This window comes from Amblyraja radiata, chromosome 1 (genome assembly GCF_010909765.2).
Source record: "Amblyraja radiata isolate CabotCenter1 chromosome 1, sAmbRad1.1.pri, whole genome shotgun sequence".
Classification (NCBI taxonomy): domain Eukaryota; kingdom Metazoa; phylum Chordata; class Chondrichthyes; order Rajiformes; family Rajidae; genus Amblyraja; species Amblyraja radiata.
The window spans coordinates 2,328,002-2,349,643 of NC_045956.1; the positions used below are offsets into that span (position 1 = coordinate 2,328,002).

A 21,642-nucleotide genomic window follows, 5' to 3' on the forward strand; every position below is an offset into this window, starting at 1 on the left:
CAATGTGATCATGGCTGATCATCCCCAATCAATACCCCGTTCATGCCTTCTCCCCATATCCCCTGACTCCGCTATTTTAAGAGCCCTATTTAGCTTTCTCTTGAAAGCATCCAGAGAACCTGCCTCCACCGCCCTCTGAGGCAGAGAATTCCACACACTCACCACTCTCTGTGAGAAAAAGTGTTTCCTCGTCTTCGTTCTAAATGGCTTACTCCTTATTCTCAAACTGTGGCCCCTGGTTCTGGACTCCCCCAACATTGGGAACATGTTTCCTGCCTCTAGCGTGTCCAAAGTTGCGGGTCAGTCCGAATCGACCCGCAACGTCATCCATTCCTTCTCTCCAGCGATGCTGCCTGTCCCGCTGAGTTACTCCAGCATTTTGCGTCTATCTTCGTTTTAAACCAGTATTTGCAGATCCTTCCTACACATTTTGTGAGCACTTCTCTTAGTTCTGCACTGTAGTGTCAGCCTATATTGTGAAAACCATGTAGCTGTGGAAATGTTTCCTGAAACTCCTTGGCACCATCATTTTTCATCTTCTCTAGAATGCTCCTTCTAATCTAATATTTTGACCAAGCTTTTTGTCGTCTGTCCTAAAGAATCCTGATGTGATTTTTGTGTTATGTTTTGTTAATGTTGTTGTGAAATGTTATAGGATATTTTACTTAAATACAATTTGGTAGTGTTACAGCATCCTTATGGGCCTGTCCCACTTAGGCGACTGCAGGAGACTATGTAATCGCCACATGTTAGCGGGTGGTTGCCAGGGAGTGGGTGGTTCATGGTCGTGAGGAGTTCCCGCATTCTGGGAACTAGTCGCGGCCTCATTACGGTTGCCGCAAATTTTTCAACATGAAGCCGCCATGGAGAGTAGCGAGAATTCTCGTGCCTTAAGTGGGTCGCCAGGAGGTCCTAGTGGGTCGCCAGGAGGTCGAAGGTTCTTGTAGGCTCTCATAGGTTTAGCCAGTGCTGACCGGTGAATTTCATTGGCTCATTGGGAAAAAAAACGTAAGCAGTAGTTTTCAGAACCTAGGATAACCGAGCGATAATGTTAACTAGACTAATTCCCCCAACGCAATATTCCACCTTTCCATCAATTCCAATATTGCTGGCTTGTGGGGGGGGGGGGGGGCTTTCTGGAGTGCTAGTATGGATGTTGTGGGCCGAAGGGACTGGTTTCCAGAGGGCTAGTATGGACATTGTGGGCCAAATGGATTCTTGGGTTGGCAACTCAGTCACTCGGGCCTGGTGAGCTGACAGCTCAGTCACTTAGGCCTGGTGGGCTGGCAGTTGATTGACTCACGGCTGTTGGGCTGGCAGTTGACTCACTGCCGGTGGGCTTGCAGTTGATTGACTCACGGCTGGTGGGCTGGCAGTTGATTGACTCATGGCTGGTGGGCTGGCAGTTGATTGATTCACGGCCGGTGGGCTAGCAGTTGATTGACTCATGGCCGGTGGGCTGGCAGTTGATTGATTCACGGCCGGTGGGCTGGCAGTACACTCATGGCTATTCCTTGAAATTCCATTTCAAGCAGAGTGCAGGCCACCAAATTCAAATGCAATTTCATACCATTTCAAGCAGTGTGCAGGCCACCAAATTCAAATGCAATTTCATACCATTTCAAGCAGAGTGCAGGCCACCAAATTCAAATGCAATTTCATACCATTTGGGCGTTATACTCCTAGCCTCCCAGAAGGGGCGTTACCTTCATCATGGTGATTGACAGGTGAGAGGTCCAATCAGCTGATCTCAAGATTTTTTAAACATTCATAACTTTTTTATTTTTCATCAATCGGAAAAATCCTCGGGGCTGCCTCAGCGGAGGAGGACTGTGAGTAACATAGCCTAAAATCATAGTGATATAGGGTGGCGTTTTTTCTAAAATCGATATAACAGGAAGTGGTCAAGATTAGACCTTTAGTTATATAGAAGTCTGCCGAGCTTCTCCGTGTATCTCGGGCTTCTTGAAAGTTGTCTCCACTCCTTCTCCCCCTTCTCCTCCGTCTCCCCCTTTCTTTTAAAGGACTTACCGTACACTGTGCTTTTTAGCTTCTTAATTGCCAACCTTCCTGTTCATCGGGGTGTGTGTCACTTTGGCTTTGCACCACGTGAATTTCACTCTGACAGCACTCCCCCCGCTTGCCCTGTCCCCCGCCTGCATAACGGGCTGGTGAAGGAAGCGACGTGTGTGTGTGTTCCACTAGACAATGACCTGCAGTCTCCTGAAAAATCGCCGGTGGGACAGGCCCATTAATCTATGAATTAAGGCTCATCGATCACGAAGAGTTGTGAGATTAAGGTTTATTTTCACCTATACTGGTTACCAAGGATAAACGAGCGGTAATGTTAATGTCCGCCGAGCTTCACATCCGTGTATCTCTGGCTTCTTAAAAGTTGTCTCCACTCCTTCTCCCCCCTTCTCCCCCTCTTTTAAAGGACTTACCGTACACAGTGTTTTCGCAGTCTTAATTACCGTGGTGTGTGTGTGTGTGTGTGTGTGTGTGTGTGTGTGTGTGTGTGTGTGTGTGTGTGCGTGTGCGTGTGCGTGTGCGTGTGCGTGTGCGTGTGCGTGTGCGTGTCTGTGTCTGTGTCTGTGTCTGTGTCTGTGTCTGTGTGTTCCACTCTGACAGTCGCCGTTCCAGTTGGCGGTTTTTCAGGCGACTGCCGGCAACTTGACAGTGGTCGCCGGCAATCCGCTGAAACATTGCCTAAGTGGGACAGGCCCATTAGAATCAATGTTCCCACTTACACTTGAAACAAGAACTGGGTTCATAAATATGACATTTTCGTGAATAAACAAAGTGGAAATTCAGCAGAAAGTTCTTTACCCTTAGCTGGTGAACTTCAGTAGTGCAGGGATCAATTGAGATAGATGACATCAGAAGCTTGGTGGACAATAGACAATAGGTGCAGGAGTAGGCCATTTGGCCCTTCGAGCCAGCACCGCCATTCAATGTGATCATGGCTGATCATCCCCAATCAGTGCCCCATTCCTGCCTTCTCCCCATATCCCCTGACTCCGCTATTTTTAAGAGTCCTATCTAGCTCTCGCTTGAAAGTATCCAGAGAACCTGCCTCCACCATAATGTGTGAAAATGAAAAGAATAGAAATGGTATGTTGATGGGATTAGAAGGGAAAAGGAGGCTCGGGGAGCATAAATAAAACCCATGTGAGCCTGTCGGACTGGATGGCCTTTTTTCTCCATGGTTAATATTTTATAAGTTTTATAACCATACCTTTACAATACAAGCTGTGCAGTGCACCTGCAGCTCCTGGTAAAACCACCATTGCTTCATAATTGACCTTCCAGCCCCTCTCTGTTGCAATGTAGCAAAATAATCGAAACTGTTTTTATTGCTTCCACCATCAACTTTCAAGATGAATGGTTATGATTTGTATTATATTTTTTACATGCATCGTATGGTGTACAATGGAATTGCAAAGGACTTGCTGTTACAATAATTTCCAGATGTCTCATCTCCCCAGGCCTCCCACTTCCACAGCTATTTAAACACTGGTTCTTTCCATTCCTGGGCTTTGGGATAATCTGTGAATATCATTCCATTTCTAACTCCTTCCTTCCTTACTTTTAATTCCTTGTTGCATTAACGTGGCTTAGTATTTGATTCCAAACACACTAGGAAACAAGGCAAAACCCATTTATCCTCTCCATAGATGCTGATCGATAGACTTCTGTTATTTAAGATTTTCTGCTAATGTTCCTATTTCCTAAAGCATGGGCAGTATTTTTATACCTTTTTTTCAAAGAACTATTGTTAAAGATACTTAAAGTTATGGAGATCTTGTCCAGCCTTTCTTGCATGAAAAACATTATAAATATGGTTTTAAATGTTGCTCCATGGCATTGTAATGGTGCCTTGTTGAAAGTAGATTTGTAAATATACTCTTTTGACTGCATCTCTTGCGGTTACTTCCAACTGAGACGGTGGTTTTCTCTGGAGCAAGATTGCTTGAAATTTGATATAAAGTGTTAATTATCTAAAAAGGAATGCTCTGGAATCTCTGATCATTTTAATAGGCTCGAGTTTGCAAATTCACAGATCAATCTCCTCATCATATCTACAGATTACCAGTCATTGACAAATCCCAGTGCCTGGTGAGGCACCAATTCATCATATTCCACATGGGTAGCTGGCAACCCAATGGTAGAAACATTGAATTCTCCAATATTAGGTAGTCTCCGACAATCCTCCCCCCCCTCCCTCCCCATTCTTCTCCCCCACTCCTCTGTGCCCCACCTGCACTTGCGCCCATTTCTTCTCCTGCCCCTCCCCCTCCAAATACATCCCATCCACTGGCTTCATAATTCGCAACTCTTCAACTCTAGCCACTTTTCTTCTCTTCACTGGCCTTTGTCCGTCCAACTGTTTGCCTTTCAACCCCTCTCCCCTCACCTGTGTTCACCTATTACCTGGCAACACCATGCTTTGCTGTGGGCCTCCACCTCTTTTCTCACTTTATTTTCCACCTGTCCCCTACCCCCACAACCCGTCCGAAGACAGGTCCCGACTGTCCATGTTCTGCAAAGTTGCTGCCCGTCCCGCTGAGTTACTCCAGCACTTTGTGTTTTTTATTATCAACAAACACAATGACTACCACTTAATCTGGGAGGCAGTTTGGAGCACACAGGTAATGAATATTATGGGTCCCGGTACTGGTTAGGAAGTGGCAGATTTCTGACAGCCTGAAGATCAGACAATTGACAATAGACAATAGGTGCAGGAGGAGGCCATTCGGCCCTTCGAGCCAGCACTGCCATTCAATGTGATCATGGCTGATCATCCCCAATCAGTGCCCCGTTCCTGCCTTCTTCCCATATCCCCTGACTCCGCTATTTTTAGGAACGCTATCTAGCTCTCTCTTGAAAGCATCCAGAGAACCTGCCTCCACCGCCCTCTGAGACAGAGAATTCCACAGATTCACCACTCTCTGTGAGAAAAAGTGTTTCCTCGTCTCCGTTCTAAATGGCTTACTCCTTATTCTTAAACTGTGGCCCCTGGTTCTGGACTCCCCCAACATCGGGAACATCAGGGAACATCAGGTAGGATGATATAAGGGAAAGTACTCAGCCATGTATTGGACAAATCCTGAGTTAAGATATACAGATAAGGCTTTCAGTCACATTTGAGCTGAGACAAAGACAAGGTTAGGCTGCACTGCAGATACACGGATAAGCATAGATTTGTGTTATCCCTGGACAAATATGACACCAAAGTTGTGATCATTTTGGTTAATTTAAAGATAGATATTGGGGAGAGATTTTGTTGTGGGGGTAGTGTCTTACTGTTGACAAATTAGGTGTCAGAAACAGGATATGTTGGAAGGAACTGCAGATGCTGGTTTAAATGTGAAGATAGACGCAAAACGCTGGAGTAACTCAGCGGGACAGGCAGCATCTCTGGAGAGAAGGAATGGGTGACGTTTCGGGTCAAGACCCTTCTTCACACTGAAGTCTGAGTCTCATTCAGAAGAAGGGTCTTGACCCAAAACATCACCCATTCCTTCACTCCAGAGATGCTGCCTGTCCCGCTGAGTTACCCCAACATTTTGTGTCTATCCTCAGCATAAATAAATATTCTAAATACATATTATTCTGTTTCATGTTGTGCAAAACACCATTGTTCCCAATGCATCTAGAATTGCATGTATCCACAGCCGACATTTTGTTGGTAACAAGAATCGTGGAAAAACAAATCATAAATCATCCTCTTAAAAACAATTGCAATTATAACTAACATGGAAACTGGCTTGTCATCATATTTCATTCTATCCAATATGATTGAACATTGTTAAAATTCAATTCCATGACAAAAACTATGAAACCTCATTCTTTCCCTTGTGTTATTGGAATTTTGGGAATTTATCCCAAGGTAACTCCTATTATTTTGCCACATACTAGTGTATCGCATGCATCTACAGAAAGACTACAAAAAGTAGTAAACACTGCCCAGTCCATCATCCGCTCTGACCTCCCTTCCATCGAGGGGATCTATCGCAGTCGCTGCCTGAAAAAGGCTGGCGGTATCATCAAGGACCCACACCATCCTGGCCACACACTCATCTCCCTGCTACCTTCAGGTAGAAGGTACAGGAGCCTGAAGACTGCAACGACCAGGTTCAGGAATAGCTACTTCCCCACAGCCATCAGGCTATTAAACTTGGCTCGGACAAAACTCTGAACATTAATAGCCCATTATCTGTTTATTTGCACTTTATCATATTATTTATTCATGTGTGTATATATTTATATAATGGTATATGGACACACTGATCTGTTTTGTAGTCAATGCTTACTATGTTCTGTTGTGCTGAAGCAAAGCAAGAATTTCATTGTCCTATTAGGGACACATGACAATAAACTCTCTTGAAGCTTGAATCTTGCTTTTTTAATAGAAATTTCACGCTGAATATGCAGTGGGGTGTTTGGCATCACCATACGTGGTGCTACAAGCTATGCACACCCCTCTTTGTATATACACAATGTTGATCAGGATTTTGGCTCAAATTGCTGTTGTAAAACTATTTTGCATCTATGATGACAAGTGGTAAAGCTGCTAATGTTACACCATGTTACAGAATTGCTTTATTGAGGTGCAAGTTCAACTGATTTGTCGATCTTGCAGACTGCTTCAGTGTTTGAGGTACAGCAAGATGAATTAATTTTTTTGCAAGTATGGTAAAGTTAACTTTAGAAAATGCCTAGGCTTAAATGAAAACATTTTGACTGTAAGCTAAGGATATTTTAAATTGTATTTTGTATGACCTCTTGGTAAATGTCTTTAGGCAAAAATACATGACCCTTGTTCATAGGTTTTAAAGCCCTGTCCCACGGTACGAGTTCATTCCAAGAGCTCTCCCGAGTTTGCCCTGATTCGAACTCGGAGATTTACGGTAATGGCCGCCCGTCGGTACTCGGGGCGCTCGTGGACATTTTTCATCGTGTTGAAAAATCTTCACGAGTCTTCCCGTGCTTACCTGCCGTTAGCGAGTCTTCCCGAGTACCTGCCGTTAGCGTTACGAGCCGCTAGGAGACGTCCCCGAGCTCCGACGTACCCATTACGTTCATTCTCCGTGCTTACCACGGGTTTGATTTTTTTTTAAACGCGGGAGAGCTCTTGGAATGAAATCGTACCGTGAGACAGGGTTATTAATCTATGGACTAATGCCCCTATTTGAGGTCAAATAGAAATGTCACTCGGGCAAGCTCCAAGGAAGGTACTGTTGCCATCAACGCATTATGGAATAATCTGAATTTGTGTTTTGACTGATGCTGTAGGACACGGTAAAGGAAACTTGACTTTGCATTTGAGCATGGCTTACATGATCTGGGAACACTTTCTGCTGGTACTGAGTGGAAAATGGTGGTTGATTTCATGACTGACCTTGACAAATCTTGACATTTCAAGTTCAAGTTCAAGTGAGTTTATTGTCATGTGTCCCTGTATAGGACAATGAAATTCTTGCTTTGCTTAAGCACACAGAAAATAGTAGGCATTTTAAATGTGTCCATATACCATGATATAAATATATACACACATGAATAAATAAACTGGTAGTGCAGATAACAGAAAGTGGTTGCTAATAATCGAGTTTTGTCCGAGCCAGGTTTAATAGCCTGACGGCTGAGGGGAAGTAGCTATTCCTGAACCTGGTTGTTGCAGTCTTCAGGCTCCTGTACCTTCTACCTTAAGGTAGCAGGGAGATGAGTGTGTGGCCAGGATGGTGAGGGTCTTTGATGATACTGCCAGCCTTTTTGAGGCAGCGACTGCGATAAATCCCCTCGATGGAAGGAAGGTCAGAGCCGATGATGGACTGGGCAGTGTTTACGACTTTTTGTAGTCTTTTCCTCTCCAGGGCGCTCAAATTTCCGAACCAAGCCACGATGCAACCGGTCAGCATGCTCTCGACTGTGCACCTGTAGAAGTTAGAGAGAGTCTTTTTCCCTCCTCCTTAAATTGCTCTCTAAAAGCAATTGGTTAAAACTTCATAAACCTCTTGCTCATTTGCAACTAAACTTAGACAAACATACGTGTTCTATTTTGAATAAGTTCTCTTATTCTAGTTTGATGGAAACAGATATAAACATAAACTGAACTAATGCATCCTTGCTGCTGAAAAGGTGCAAATGCTGGAATTGAGCAATAAGCCAACTGCTGGAGGAACCCAGAGGAGGGAGGTATATGGGGAAAGGGAGTGGAATAAATGGAGAAACATGGGACTTGGGGATGGGAAGTGAGTGCAGAGAGGAGGTGAAAAGTGCAGGGTGACCGAGGCCAAACATATTCTAGGTTTACAAGGCTAATTCCCGGGATGGCGTATGCTGAGAGAATGGAGCGGTTGGGCTCGTACACTCTGGAGTTTAGAAGGATGGGAGGGGATCTCATTGAAACATATAAGATTGTTAAGGGCTTGGACACGCTGGAGGCAGGAAACATGTTCCCGATGTTGGGGGAGTCCAGAACCAGGGGCCACAGTTTAAGAATAAGGAGTAAGCCATTTAGAAAGGAGACGAGGAAACACTTTTTCTCACAGAGAGTGGTGAGTCTGTGGAATTCTCTGCCTCAGAGTGCGGTGGAGGCAGGTTCTCTGGATGCTTTCAAGAGAGAGCTAGATAGGGACCAGTTACTTGCTCTGCCTTGACCTACCCCTACCTCTATTCCAGCTTGTTCCCCCATTACTACAATCAGGTTGACGCAGCACCCCGACCCAAAATGGCGTTTGCCCAGTCCCTCCAGAGATACTGCTTGACTCGCTGAGTTCCTCCAGTACTTTGTATTTTGCTAATATATTCTTAATTTTGTTCAGTTGTCTGAAGTTGCTACTCTGTTGGAAAGCACTTGTTTCCTTCAACTTGTCCGAAGATCCTGATGTGACTCCAGTGGTAATAGCATAGAATAGTAGGAGTATTGTGTTAGAGAAGTGTGCTTGTTTGGAATCAAAGGGAGCAAACTGGCTGGAATTGCCCGTTTTCTTTCCTTTACATATTATAATAGCAATTTGTTGCCGTATAGATTTGATTATTATGATGCCAGCGAGGAAATTGCTGGGGGAATAATGTAAATTTAAGTGGAAAGCTGTTAAATCATGGTAGCATACATTTCCTGTACTCTTTCAAGCATAACTAATATAAGCACTTGTTTTTAATGTAGCGTAAACATTTGTTAATGCCTATAAATGTCATGTCATTGAGGGCAGATGAAACTGAAAGATAAATGGAGATTCTAGCATAATGCTATTGCCGTGTCAACAGTACACCTATGGTGATCTACTTAATGTAATCTTCATGAATGCAATGTGTATTACAGGCAAGTGAAATGTGTTTGAGTTAAATGGTGTTAGGCAGGAACCAACATTTCTTTCTGTGAGACCATGCTATTAGCTTATTTGTATAGGGTGATTTCACGAAAGGTCACTGGAGCGTAAATCCCCACTCACGTGACCGAAAATTTTAACTGGGGGACAAGCGTCACTTCCGGTACATGTTAGTGGATGGGGAAACACGCACTTTCACACCCGTTAAAAACATCGAAAACGGCCAGGTTTTGAGCTGCAATTTACGGAGCCAGTCGAGGTGACCGTGAGGAACATCTACCTAAATTTACAGTCCAAAAAAAAGATAGAAACTAAGGTAAATACAAGAGCGAGCTGAAGGTGTAAAAAAGGCGGAAGTGCTATCGGACTTTTTTCTTGGAGATTTAAAGATCCAAAATATCGGGAATTATCGCGTTTGCTCGCTGCATTTCATCAAAAGTGGCATTATTGACTTTTTATCTTTATTCATTTGTTAGATGAAAAGTATTAAAAGTTAGAAACCCGTCAGTAAAATTGCAAAATCGCCCATGGTTCTCGGGTGGGTTTTAACATGCAAAATAAAAACGCTTCTGAAGCTCCATTCACCATTTAAATAATCGTAAACTCTCAATGCGTTTGGAAATCAATTTTACTGAGATGCAAGCTTACGATTATTTAAATGGTAAATGGAGCTTCAGAAGCGTGTTCATTTTGCATGTTAAAACCCACCTGAGAACCATGGGCGATTTTGCAATTTTACTGACGGGTTTCTAACTTTTAAAACTTTTCATCTAACAAATTAATAAAGATAAAAAGTCAATAATGCCACTTTTGATGAAATGCAGCGAGCAAACGCGATAATTCCCGATATTTTGGATCTTTAAATCTCCAAGAAAAAAGTCCGCTAGCACTTCCGCTTATTTTACACCTTCAGCTCGCTCTTGTATTTACCTTAGTTTCTATCTTTTTTTTGGACTGTAAATTTAGGTAGCTGTTCCTCACGGTCACCCCGACTGGCACAGTTAATTGCAGCTCAAAAACGGGCCGTTTTCAATGTTTTTAACGGGTGTGAAAGTGCGTGTTTTCCCATCCACTAACATGTACTGGAAGTGACGCTTGTCCCCCAGTTAAAATTTTCGGTCACGTGAGTGGGGATTTACGCTCCAGTGACCTTTCGTGAAATCACCCTATTGCCTGTTCTGTCAGGCTGGCTACTTTCTTCTATTTTATAAACTTCTAAAACTCAGACAAACGTATATCTTCATTTGGCTATCCGTTTTACCTAGGTAATACCAGACATTCATTCATTTATTTCTGCATATGGCGCTGTGTCATAACTTGTGCTACCAGTGGTGGGAAACACCTTTTCACAGTGATTTTCTAGTAAATAATCTGCCTTCGAGTAAATCTGTACCTTTATATGCAGTGTTCAAGAAGAAACTGCAGATGCTGGAGAATCGAAGGTAGACAAAATTGCTGGAGAAACTCAGCGGGTGCGGCAGCATCTATGGAGCGAAGGAAATAGGCGACGTTTCGGGCCGAAACCCTTCTTCAGACTGATGCAGGGTACGGGGGGGCGGGAAGAAGAAAGGAAGAGGAGGAGCCAGAGGGCTGAGGGAGAACTGAGAAGGGGAGGAGACAGCAAGGGCTACCGGAAATCGGAGAATTCAATGTTCAGGCCACCGGGATGCAGACTGCCCAAGCGGAATATGAGGTGCTGCTCCTCCATGTTTATGCTCCTGTTTATAAAAAATGTTGTCTACCTTTATATGCAGTTCCAGTTTTGTTGTACTATTGTAAACTGTGCTGCAGGGGAGGGCCAGGCTGCGGTTACAGGGAACAAGAGATTATTAGGCGACAGTCATTCTGCAAAGTGTTGAACTGAATCAATAAAGTATCTTGGATTTTGAGAAGAATTACATAGTCGAAATACTGTGTAGATCCACCGAACTTCAATACAGAAGGGCCCATGTCAAATTTACACAACTGCAATCCAAGATTGGGACGCAAGAAACTGCAGATGCTGCAATCATGAACAAAACACACATAGTGCTGGAGGAACTCAGTGGTTTCGGCAACATCTGTGGAGGGAAGAGGCAGGCTGATGGAATAGCGGGGGAAAGCTGGAGAAGGGAAGAAGAGGCAGGGCAGAGGGGGGGCATTATTTGAACGTGGATATTTCAATGTCTTTACCATTGGTGTCCAAGATTTCATGTTTGGTGAGCACCTTCTCAGAATGTTGAAGTAGAACACCAGTGATTTTTCTGGAGGTGTTTTCTGCTTTGTTCTATCATTCACTTTCTATTTCAAGGTCCTTTTTTTCTGAGACCTGGTCGTTTGGTTTGTGTGAGTCAGAACTGATCTGCCAAAAGAGAGACCAGTAACAAATTGCTTGCCTGTTCATTCCCCACAGCTCCGTATCCTCTGCTTTGTGTATTTATATATTTCTCTCTTAAAAAATTGCTCTGCTTCAGGCATTTCCAATGACTGTACTCTACGCTCCAGTGATATCTGCTCAACAACATTTCTTATGCACATTCTTTTCCTGACTGATTTAAATTAATTGCACTTGAACGTATCAAGTTAGAATAAAGGGGAGGTCATTTAAGACTGAGGTGAGAAAAAACCTTTTCACTCAGAGTTGTGAATTTGTGGAATTCCCTGCCACAGAGGGCAGTGGAGGCCAAGTCACTGGATGGATTTAAGAGAGAGTTATGCCCCTGTCCCACTTAGGAAACCTGAACGGAAACCTCTGGAGACTTTGCGCCCCACCTACGTGGGACAGGGGCATTAGATAGAGCTCTAGGGGCTAGTGGAATCAAGGGATATGAGGAGAAGGAACGGGTTATTGATAGGGGACAATCAGCCATGATCACAATGAATGGCGGTGCTGGCTCAAAGGGCCAAATGGCCTCCTCCTGCACCAATTTTCTATGTTTCTATGTGTTATTATTGGATTCAGAATTCTACTTTACTATCCAACCCGTTACATCTAGTGGGGAAGGAAGCTCACCTTTTGTTGGGTATTCAGGAGGGCAGCAATGGGGTGAGGTGGTTCTTTACATGATAATGGACTAAGCTGATTTTAGACGGGATGATTATTTGTTTTCTACATAGACATGGTTGATTTGAGTCTGCTGCCGTTGCTGGTGACTGTTATTTTCAGACCATTGTGTCTACTTCCTGTGGGTCAAAGGTCTTTGGAGGAGGGTGGTGTAAAGATGGGAAGCGGGCAGGGAAGTGACCAGATTGCATGTGGTGGGGCAAGCACAACTGCAGGAACAGCTGGTGCCGTGGCTGAATTCACAAAGCAATGAAGGGTAAAACTGGTGAAAATAACTTCAGATTGCGGATAGACTTTGAGTCGTGGCGTTCACGTGGACTTGCGGGGTTTTTTTGGGCTTCCCTTAAAGGAGGAGATGTGTGAAAGCGAGAGTGAGAGACTCGGTGTGATATTCTTGCAGCTGCGCTCATGTCAGCCAGTCCTGGTTTTCTCCACAAAAGGTGGAAATCCTTTCCCTCAGTGATGTGGAATGTACAGTTATTTGAAATGTGGCCGTTAGATGTTTAAAGCAAAATAGTTTGTGCAAACTTGAAAGCCTGTAAGAATGGTGATATTTTCTGTAAGGCTCCTGTCCATTGTCTTTGAAGTGGTTGTAGTTAATGATGTGTTCGCAACTACTTTATGTCAGACTGAGACTTGAATTCATCGCGATTGCCAGTAACTTTTACACATGTTAGTTTCAGTCTCCTTAATGAAACTTCTATGCCTTGGGAAAAACTTTTGTGCAGCAAGTATAACTAAGAAAAATATATAATTTTAATGCAGAACTTTGTTATAGAAGTCCTAAATTTTGGATTTTTTAATTTCTTAAAAAAAAAATATCCACAGTTTTGTTTTCCGTCAATGTATCTTATTCTGAAGGTACATAAAAATGTTGGAGAAACTCAGCGGGTGCAGCAACATCTATGGAGCGAAGGAAATAGGCAACGTTTCGGGTCGAAACCCTTCTTCCAGTCTTTAGAAGGGCTTCGACCCGAAACGTTGCCTAATTCATTTGCTCCATAGATGCTGCTGCACCCGCTGAGTTTCTCCAGCATTTTTGTGTACCTTCGATTTTCCAGCATCTGCAGTTCCTTCTTAAACACTTAATATCTTATTCTGAAAGTTGGATTCCGTAGTGTAGTGCGATCTATTGTTTAACCTGTGTATTCGGAGGTGTTTTTGTTGCTTTCTGTAGGTTAAGTATTTTGCTACATGGCAATGTACTAGTGTTAGTTTAGTCTGTGCACAGAAGAGGGTCTGTTGTCAAGTGTACACTCTAGAAATCTAATTAGTGGGAGACACTTGTGTACATTGTCCGTTCTTGAATCATAAATTAGTTGTGATGCCATTGGAATATCTTCCTTGCTCGAAGCTAGTTGTTGCAATTGGGCGAGAGCCTTGTGCTATTTTTATATTGCAACTTTGAGACTAACAAATGTGAAAATCCTTTGAAAACAGGAAACTGGGCCATTCTGTGTGTGTGTGTGAGGAACAGATGATCAGGATGATAGCCAGCTAAGTGGAAACTTCCAGCAAGCTTGTTTTTTTCCTTGTTTTGCTTAGTGCATGACTGAGCTTCCTGGAAGACCCATACAAAATAAAACCTGATCATTTGAGATTTGTGTAGTCACACATGCAGAAAATAGTTTCCCATTGTGCTCTGAACTACTGTTACAATGGTTGAAGTGATTTTGTTTTTCTCTGGTGGCGCAGTTTGCCACTTTTTGCTAAATGTACCCCTGTTTCTTTTCCGTTTGTTTTGGGATCGCAAAGAAAAACAAATATCTCAACCTTGTGTTAACGGAAGGAAAATGTAGTTGTTTTTGTGAAGCGGACATTATTTTAAATTATGAATCGGTGTGTGTTAGCTCAAACAGAAATGGAGTAAAAATTGTTCTATCACAAGAACCCAGGGTGTGTTAATGTGCCATGGTAATGCATCCGACAGATATGTTATAGGATATCGCTCCAACATGCGACACTCTCTGCCCCACATCAATTGTTCTACTTAATAAAGCATTGCATAAAAAAGCATTAAATGACAATGGAAGAAAAATATGCAGAGCTTGTCAGTTGGTTACCACATGAATAAGCATAACAGTACTGTAAAACGTGACCTTAAGTAGAGATTAACAAGGATTGTAAACAGGTTTGACTGTAAAACCATCCTGCGGTTTCACAAGCTGAAAACTCTAAAAATGGCAAGCTCATTAGTTTGGTGGTTGAGAATGTGTGTTAGCATTTACATATTTTCTCAAATTGGTAAAACAAACATTTTTTTTAAATTATGTTGCGTTGCCATTCAACCCTATTGCGTTACTAACAAATACTTATGTGGTAACATTACAGATCAGTCGATCATGACTGTAAAACCTGCAGATAAAGTCGGCTAAATCAGAAAGACTTTTTTTGTTTTGAAGATAACACCTTGAAAGTTTGAACAATGAATGTGTTATTATTTACTGTATTACAATAGACAATATGTGCAGGAGTAGGCCACTCGGCCCTTCAAGCCAGCACCGCCATTCAATGTGATCATGGCTGATCATCCACAATCAGTACCCCGTTCCTGCCTTCCCTGACTCCGCTATTTTTAAGAGCCCTATCTAGCTCTCTCTTGAAAGTATCCAGAGAACCGGCATCCACCGCCCTCTGAGGCAGAGAATTCCACAGACTCGCAACTCTCTGTGCGAAAAAGTGTTACCTAGTCTCCGTTCTAAATGGCTTACCCCTTATTCTTAAACTGTGGCACCTGGTTCTGGACTCTCCCAACATCGGGAACATGTTTCCTGCCTCTAGCATGTCCAAACCCTTAACAATCTTACATGTTTCAATAAGATATCCTCTCATCCTTCTAAACTCCATAGTGTACAACCCCAGCCGCTCCATTCTCTCAGCATATGACAGTCCCGCCATCCTGGGAATTAACCTTGTGAACCAATGCTGCACTCCCTCAATAGCAAGAATGTCCTTCCTCAAGTTTGGAGACCATAACTGCACACCATACTCCAGGTGTGGTCTCACTAAGGCCCGGTGCAACTGCAGAAGGACCTCTTTGCTCCCATACTCAACTCCTCTTGTTATGAAGGCCAACATGCCATTTGCTTTCTTCACTGCCTGCTGTACCTGCATGCCTACTTTCATTGACTGATGAACCTCATCATCCCGTTGTACTTCCCCTTTTCCCAACTCAACACCATTTAGAGAATAATATTACTTCCTGTTTTTGCTACCAAAGTGGATAACCTCACATTTATCCACATTAAACTTCATCTGCCATGTATCTGCCCACTCCCCCAACCATGGTCCAAGTCACCCTGCATTCTCATAGCATCCTCCTCACAGTTCACACTGGGGCGGGGAGAAGAAAGGGAAGAGGAGGAGGAGGAGGAGGAGGAGGAGGAGCCCGAGGGCTGAGGTAGGAAGGGAAGGGAAGGAGTCAGCAAGGGTTAACAAAATTGGGAGAATTCAATGTTCATGCCACCAGGATGCAGACTCCCCAAGCGGAATATGAGGTGCTGTTCCTCCAATTTCCGGTGTTGCTCACTCTGGCCATGGAGGAGGCCCAGGACAGAGATGTCGGATACGGAATGGGAGGGGGAGTTGAAGTGCTGAGCCACCGGGAGATCAGGTTGGTTGGTGCGGACCGAGCGGAGGTGTTCGGCGAAACGATCGCCCAGCCCAACCATTGGTTGTAAATATTTTGTGTTCATTGCTGGATTTTGAAGCATTAAGCTGAATGTATGAGGTAACTCGCGCTGTATAGTAATAAGCAAATCCAAGGAGAGTTGGATTTTTTGCGAAGTTTGATGAAGTCAAAAGAAATTGTTAGCACATTGTAGAAATAAGCTTAATTCAGTAGTAAATTTGTTTTTGAGCATACAAAGTAATCTAAAGCAGGTTGTTTTAGCTGCAGAACATGACATCATCACACGCCAATGTAGCTTGACCAGAACTCCACCTTTAGCTCCAGAGTACAATTTGTTCTGAATTCAAGGATGGGTGCATTTACTGCCTTCTCTTCAGTTTTGTTTGAGTTGGATGATCAGCCATGATCATATTGAATGGCGGTGCAGGCTCGAAGGGCCGAATGGCCTACTCCTGCATCTATTTTCTATGTTTCTATGTTTCAGTTCAAAATATTTTTTTGAAGTGGTGGGGGCTGTCATGAAATCAGTCCCCTTCCATTTCACTTTTCATTTGTCTTTGAGGTGAAAACTGCTTCATTCCTTGCAAGCAGTTTTGCAGTCAAAAGATGCAAGGACTATTTTTTTTAAACATCAGTATTGTGAATCAGTCTGAAGAAGCTTCTTGGCCCAAATCATTGCCAATCCATGTTCTCCGAGACACTGTCTGACCAGCTGAGCTACTCCAGCACTCTGTCTTCTTTGGTAATGTGAAATTAAACACCCTGTTCTAACTCTATAATCTTTATTTAGTTCTTGGATATGGTTTAAATAAGTTTAATAAGTAATATTAGAGTGTAGTATGAGAGTGCAGAATGAAAATTAGTTTGAGGATGTTAGCCAAGCATTTTCAAATTATCTGATTTTGAAATCTCAACACGAGGATTATTCATTTTGATTAGTTAAACCAAAAACAGGCTGATGTTTTATTATTGGCTCTTTCAAGAATAGTTCATGTTTTAAAATAGTTGATGACATTTTAGAATGTGCGAATGACATGGTAAAAAAAAATCTAGTGCTGTCTTGTATAAGGTAACATCCAGCACACTCACTGGGTTAATTGGCTAAAGGTTTTCTACTGTTAGTTTTTAAACCATTTGGACCCACGGAATACAAGGTGTTAAGCCTGAATCCTGCTTCATCAGCTGGCAACGTATGGGTTGTGTTTGGGATGTGTGTCTGTGCATGAAAAATGTTCCCAATGTTGGGCGAGTCTAGAACCAGGGGCCACAGTCTTAGAATAAAGGGGAGGTCATTTAAGACTGAGGTGAGAAAAAACTTTTTCACCCAGAGAGTTGTGAATTTATGGAATTCCCTGCCACAGAGGGCAGTGGAGGTCAAGTCACTGGATGGATTTAAGAGAGAGTTAGATAGAACTCTAGGGGCTAGTGGAGTCAAGGACAAGTAAAAGACTAGAGTTTATGATGTTGATTAGGTTCAGGTGGGTTGCAATGCTGTAGTGATGTTGCCCATTTAATGAACGCTCCATCTTTAATCCAAAAATCCTTTTGCTATGAAAGTTAACATACCATTCGCTTTCTTCACTGCCTGCTGCACCTGCATGCCTACTTTCAATGACTGGTGTACCATGACACCCAGGTCTCGCTGCATCTCCCCTTTTCCTAATCGGCCACCATTTAGATAATAGTCTGCTTTCCTGTTTTTGCCACCAAAATGGATAACCTCACATTTATCCACATTATACTGCATCTGCCAAACATTTGCCCACTCATCCAGCCTATCCAAGTCACCTTGCAGCCTCCTAGCATCCTCCTCACAGCTAACACTGCCCCCCAGCTTAGTGTCATCCGCAAACTTGGAGAGAACCCCTCTCATCCTTCTAAACTCCAGAGTGTACAAGCCCAGCTGCTCCATTCTCTCAGCATATGACAGTCCCGCCATCCCGGGAATTAACCTTGTAATCGTAAACAGGAAACCGAAGATCTCGGCGAAAACGCACGCAGGTCACGGGGAGAACATACAAACTCCGTACAGACAAACACCTATACTCAGGATCGAACCTGGGTCCCTGGCGCTGTAAGGCAGTGGCTCTACCGCTGCCCAATGTGCTGCTGTGCAAATGTTAATAAATAAATTAATGAGGTTCATCAATCAATCCCTAACATTATTATCATCTTAATTAAAGACTTTATGATGGGCAAATTGCAAAGTTGACAGACCAAATGGTTTGAAATCTAGTACAGAAGCAAGAGAGAGCAACCAAGCTTGCCCATCATTTGGTGCCTGCCTGATCCAACAAGAAAATAAATGGAGCAAAAGATAAGAGAATGAAATCCACCAACAGTATTTCTAATAAATATTTTCTCCAATTTCACCAAAATGGACATTCCATTTCAGTGACTAAATTCATTGGTTGGAAACACAGGAAAGGGAATTTATTTAAAATCTCAACTAAGTTGACACAAGAGATTGATATCTGAGCTACTCCAATTACACTGCAGCTAAATTGTAAATTGTTATCGTTCCATATCTCTTCACCTCATTAACCGCCGACTGCTATAGGAACATGTGTGAAAAATGACTTTTAGCCCAGTTGATGAAAATTTTGACTTTTAGTCACAAGAAATATCAATTGTATCCATCTGATTATTGCAGTAAATCGCTCAATATGATTTGTAGAGAAATTCCATGACTTTTATGGGCTCTATACATTGGCTGTAGTTATTTTGGAATGATTTTAAACAGTAATGTTTGCCTTTTATTGTGTATACATTGGTTTGTCATATGTGTCTTAACTAGTAATTTGTTGAATAGCAATCTGTACAGCAGGTTAGAGTGTTTAAATCATAGGACCATATCAAATTCAAACAGACAATAGCTGCAGGAGTCGGCCATTCGGCCCCTCGAGCCAGCACCGCCATTCAATGTGATCATGGCTGATCATCCACAATCAGTACCCCGTTCCTGCCTTCTCCCCATATCCCCTGACTCCGCTATCTTTAAGAGCTCTGCCTAGCTCACTCTTGAAAGCATCCAGAGAACCGGCCTCCACCGAGGCAGAGAATTCCACAGACTCACAACTCTGTGTGAAAAAGTTTTTCCTCATCTCCGTTCTAAATGGCTTACTCCTTATTCTTAAACAGTGGCCCCTGGTTCTGGACTCCTCCAACATCGGGAAGATGTTTCCTGCCTCTAGCGTGTCCAAGCCCTTAACAATCGTATATGTTTCAATAAGATATCCTCTCATCCTTCTAAACTCCAGAGTGTACAAGCCCAGCTGCTCCATTCTATCAGCATTTGACAGTCGAGCCACCCATGGACTTAACCTTGTAAACCCACCCTGCACTCCCTCAATAGCCTCCCTCAATGGCCTCCCTCAAATTGGGAAACCAAAACCGCACACAATACTCCAGGTCTCACTAGGGCTCTGTGCAACTGCAGAAGGACCTCTTTGCTCCTATACTCAACTCCTCTTGTTATGAAGGTCAACATGCCATTCGCTTTCTTCACTGCCTGCTGTACCTGCATGCTTACTTTCATAGACTGACGAACAAGGACCCATAGATCCCGTTGTACTTCCCCTTTTCCCAACTTGACTCCATTTAGATAATAATCTGCCTTCCTGTTTTTGCCACCAAAGTGGATAACCTCACATTTACCACATTATACTGCATCTGCCATGCATCTGCCCACTTACTCAACCTGTCCAAGTCACCCTGCATCCTCATAGCATCCTCTTCACAGTTCACACTGCCACCCAGCTTTGTGTCATCTGCAAATTTGCTAATGTTACTTTTAATCCCTTCATCCAAATCATTAATATATATTGTAAATAGCTGCGGTCCCAGCACCGAGCCTTGTGGTACCCCACTTGTCTCTGCCTTCCATTCTGAAAGGGACCCGTTAATCACTACTCTTTGTTTCCTGTCTGTCAACCAATTTTCTATCCATGTCAGCACCCTACCCCCAATACCGTGTGCTCTAATTCTGCCCACTCCTATGTGGGACCTTATCAAATGCTTTCTGAAAGTCCAGGTATACTACATCCACTGGCTCTCCCTTGTCCATTTTCCTAGTTACATCCTCAAAAAATTCCAGAAAATTAAGTCAAGCATGATTTCCCCTTCGTAAATCCATGCTGACTTGGGCCGATCCTGCTACTGCTATCCAAATATGCCGCTATTTCATCTTTTATAATTGACTCCAGCATCTTCCCCACCGCCGATGTCAGGCTAACTGGTCTATAATTCCCTGTTTTCTCTCTGCCGCCCTTCTTAAAGAGTGGGACAACATTAGCTACCCTCCAATCCACAGGAACTGGTCCTGAATCTATAGAACATTGGAAAATTATCACCAATGCGTCCACGATTTCCAGAGCTACTTCCTTAAGTACTCTGGGATGCAGACCATCAGGCCCTGGGGATTTATCAGCCTTCAGTCCCATCAGTCTACCCAACACCATTTCCTGCCTAATGTGAATCTCCTTCAGTTCCTCCGCCACTCCAGATCCTCTGGCCAGTACATCAGGAAGATTGTTTGTGTCCTCCTTAGTTAACGGATCCAAAGTGCCTGTTCAACTCATCTGCCATTTCCTTGTTCCCCATAAGAAATTCACCCATTTCAGTCTTCAAGGGTCCAACTTTGGCCTTAACTAGTTTTTTTCTCTTCAAATACCTAAAGAAGCTTTTACTATCCTCCTTTATATTCTTTGCTAGTTTACCTTCGTACCTCATCTTTTCTCCCCGTATTGCCTTTTCAGTTATCTTCTGTTGCTCTTTAAAAGTTACCCAATCCTCTGACTTACCGCTCATCTTTGCTATGTTATACTTCTCTTTTATTTTTATATTCTCCCTGGTCGCCCCTTACTCCCCTTGGAATCTTTCTTCCTCTTTGGAATGAACCAATCCTGCACCTTCTGTATTATTCCAAGAAATACCTGCCATTGTTGTTCCACTGTCATCCCTGCTAGGGTATCTTTCCAGTAAACTTTGGCCAACTCTCCTCCCTCATGGCTCCATAGTCCCCTTTGCTCAAATGTAGTACCGACACCTCCGATTTACCCTTCTCCCTCTCACGTTGTAGATTAAAACTTATCATATTATGGTCACTACCTCCTAATGGCTCCTTTACCTTCTCCCTGGTAGACTCCAGTACAAGCTGCTCTAAGAATCCATCACGGAGGCACTCCACAAACTCCCTTTCTTGGGGTCCAGTCCCAACCTGATTTTCCCAGTCTACCTGCATGTTGAAATCTCCCATAACAACCATAGCATTACCTTTGCGACATGCCAATTTTAATTCCTGATTCAACTTGCACCCCATATCCAAGCTACTGTTTGGGGGCCTGTAGATAACTCCCATTAGGGTCTTCTTACCTTTACAATTCCTTAGTTCTATCCATACTGACTCCACATCTCCTGATTCTATGTCACCCCTCGCAAGGGACTGAAATTCATTCCTCACCAACAGAGCTACCCCACCCCCTCTGCCCACCTGTCTGTCTGTCAGTTCCCAGCCCTGGCCCTCTTGCATCCATGTCTCTGTAATTCCCACTACATCATACTTGCCAATTTCTAACTGAGCCTCAAGCTCGTCCACTTTATTTCTTATACTTTGCGCATTCATATACAACACT

The 21,642-nt window shown here is 43.3% G+C and overlaps 1 protein-coding gene across 9 annotated transcripts in view; it reads left to right on the forward strand.

Annotated features, from left to right (window-relative positions):
* Window positions 1-21,642, forward strand: part of gab1 (GRB2 associated binding protein 1) — a 234,172-nt gene that overhangs the window by 92,798 nt on the left and 119,732 nt on the right. The window contains exon 1 of one of the 9 annotated variants that reach the window (XM_033012807.1): window positions 12,533-12,634. The exons of the other annotated variants lie outside the window; for them this stretch is intronic. The gene's annotated coding sequence lies outside the window, so the exon portion shown is untranslated. Of the gene's footprint in view, window positions 1-12,532; window positions 12,635-21,642 lie in introns of those variants that run through there. 9 annotated transcript variants of the gene reach the window in all.